Source organism: Sprattus sprattus (genome assembly GCF_963457725.1).
Source record: "Sprattus sprattus genome assembly, chromosome: 11".
NCBI classification, from domain to species: Eukaryota; Metazoa; Chordata; class Actinopteri; order Clupeiformes; family Clupeidae; genus Sprattus; species Sprattus sprattus.
The window spans coordinates 26,799,578-26,802,077 of NC_137909.1; the positions used below are offsets into that span (position 1 = coordinate 26,799,578).

The 2,500-nt window shown below is 43.4% G+C and overlaps 1 protein-coding gene across 1 annotated transcript in view; it reads right to left on the bottom strand.

Annotated features, from left to right (window-relative positions):
• Nucleotides 1-2,500, bottom strand: part of hcn4l (hyperpolarization activated cyclic nucleotide-gated potassium channel 4l) — a gene marked incomplete at both ends in the record, with an annotated part of 34,846 nt that overhangs the window by 12,147 nt on the left and 20,199 nt on the right. The gene's annotated exons all lie outside the window — the stretch shown is intronic.

Here is a 2,500-nt window from a genome sequence, read left to right on the forward strand (position 1 = left end):
TAACCAACCCACAGACATCACACCTAACTAACCCACAGACATCACACCTAACCAACCCACAGACATCACACCTAACCAACCCACAGACATCACACCTATCCCGACACGAAGGCCTAACCAACCCAGAGGTGCTTGCGTCATGAAATAAATGTCACAAATATCAGACACATATCTATGTCAAACACATACCTATTTCAGATACATTTCAGTGAGTATGTTCATTTGTTATCTTCCATTTACCCTAAACTCTCTCAATGAAATTAATCCCTCAATGGGAAACACATGTTATATGTTTATACAGGGCTTTCATTTATGTAGACAAAGGTATTTAAATCAGCAAAACTAAGGAATGGATTCAATAGATCTTAGTAGCCCATGTGTCTTCAGCTTGCCATTATCATAAAGCAATATTTCCACTCATATCCTCTGACTGTTCTGAGGAGCCTTCCTCCCTTGGCTGTCTGAGAGAGCACGGAGAACAGACAGTGAAAAGGCACACACAGTCATTGCTTCTAGCATACAGAGTCTCTGTGTCACACTCACTCTCTCTGTCACACTCTTTCTCTGTCACACTCTCTCTCTCTGTCACAGCTTGTGTTTCCCCCCATGGCTCCTTGTTTCACTCTGAGAACTGAAGCTTTCAAACACTTTCTTCTCCATCTTCCCCCTCCTCTCCCCCTAGTCTCCTCTCTGTTTCTCTCTGACTCTTTCTGTCAGTCCCTCATAGTCAGTTTATTTCAATTCAACTCTCATTTGGTGTTCACACTGTCAGATACACACACACACAAACACACACACACAAGCACGCGCACACACACAAACACACACACACATGCACACAAGCACGCACACACACAAGAACGCACATTCACAAACACACACAATGACCCAAGGACACATGCACACACACAAGCACACACATGCACACAAGCACGCACATACACAGCTCAGTTCCTCCTGGTCCAGATCATTAAAGCAGATCCTACCTATGCTTAACTAAGTTAAAATACCGTAAGCTAGGCTAAACTAAACTAAAATACACTAAACCATGCCAAGTTAAACTGAATACAGCTAAAATAATACAAACTAAGCTACAATACGCTAAGCCACGCCAATATTTACCTGATTGAGATAGGACAAACTAAGATAAGATATGGAAAACTAAGCTAAACTAAACTCAGAAAAGACACTAAGCTGGGCCTAGCTAAACTAGGCTAAATGCGACACTGAGCTAAAATATGCTAAACTAGGCTAAACTTAACTACTCTAAAATATGATAATCTAGCTAAATGCCAAACTACACTAAAGTATGCTAAGCTAGGCTAAACTAAACTATGCTAAAGTATGCTAAGCTAAGCTAAGGTAGATGTCCAGTCATGGCTCTCCTCCTCTCTCTCTGCACTTTCATGCTCAATGACACCAAACAAAGGCCAGGTGGGAGAGGACAACTCCTTACATCAGACACCAGCTCACAACACTATGCACAGGAGACGCACGCACACACACAGGCAAACCGCACATGCACACAACACACACACACACACACAACACGCAATGCACATGCGACCAGAAACTCATGAATGCACACACACAGACATGCACACACACCCACACACGCACACACACACACACACACACACACAACACGCCATGCACAGGAGACCAGGAACACACACACACATTCACACACACCACACACACACCAGGCACAGAACACATAAAATCTACAGCAAACACCTGCCCCACACTTCACTTTACCTTAGTAATCTATTTTCTTGTAGGAAGCTTTTATGACATCCCCCAATCATTTTGACAACATATGGTCATGTGACCAGACACGTAGGACCAGACACACCTGTTGTCGCCATAGAGCTAGTCGCCATCTACTTCTGTGTGTGAAGTCCGAAACCCCCCCCCCAGAGGTATAAGAACGGCATTTACAGAAGTGACTGCACATATATCCTCCAACATCAAAACCAGCCTTTATCAGTGTTAGATGTGCTGCTGTTTGCACAACAAGTCTGTTGGTTGTTAGCTAGTTTTTAGACAAAAACGACATAATGCCTCTTTAATGTTTCGACTGTACATTACAGGCCTTACTACTGGAAGGACACTGGTCATTTTTAACAGGGTAACATTGGCGAATCATCCGACTCAATCCCAATAACACGCTGAAGCGTAAATAAATATGTTTCTGAAAGCGTTTTACAGGGAGACGTAGCGCTCGGATTTTAGTGCTCTGGAGTCAGCAGTGAGAGATTAATGCCTCTCGTGTGTGTGTGTGTGTGTGTGGGGTGGGGGGGGGGGGGGCAGGGCAGTCATAAATACAGAGGCTTGGGACAGAGGCCAGGCTGAGAGCAGCTTTTGAAGGCGTTGATCTGGATTATAATCAATAACAATTAGAGCTTGAAATCAATATTTCATTAGCTGATCGCAAATACATGTTAGGACCACAGAAAGTCAATAGATTTCAATATAAAAAGGGGAAACCTTGAAATTG